We start from the raw sequence: 487 nt of genomic DNA, 5'->3' as shown, positions 1-487 counted from the left end.
TTTTTAGGATGTTTTTAGAGAACGTTATCCTAGAACGTTGTAGGAACAAAAAAAAAACTTCCCGCTGAAAACATTATTAGAACATTACATGTAACATTCACAGAACGTTTTTAGAACAAAAAATAAAGCGGGGTCCTCGGGCGGCTCACCTGCTCCCGTCACCGTGGTGCTGGTACTACGGCGAGGGAATGGTTAGCAGTCTTCCAGCTGCTCCGGGACCGCCTCACTGATGTTGGCCGATACACGGGCAGTGGCACGGGGTCCGGTGCTCCACTGCTGGTGCTAGCACCGGGATCTTCCGGAGCTATGTCTTCTACATTCATCAGTTTAGATTTTTTGTAGAAGTTTGTTATACGCGGGACATCTTTTATCACCGCTGCTTCTCTCTCTTGCTTTTCTTCTTTTTTCTTTCTTTTAGCTCCGTCGCTCAAAGGCTTTTTCTTATCCATTTAGCTGCTGACCTCCCGCTCTGCTGCTGACCTCCCGC

Source organism: Seriola lalandi, unplaced genomic scaffold, assembly GCF_002814215.2.
Source record: "Seriola lalandi dorsalis isolate HSWRI2012SDOR001 ecotype SW California unplaced genomic scaffold, Sedor1 jcf7180002054423, whole genome shotgun sequence".
In the NCBI taxonomy this organism is placed as follows: Eukaryota; Metazoa; Chordata; class Actinopteri; order Carangiformes; family Carangidae; genus Seriola; species Seriola lalandi.
This window is presented reverse-complemented; position numbering follows the sequence as displayed.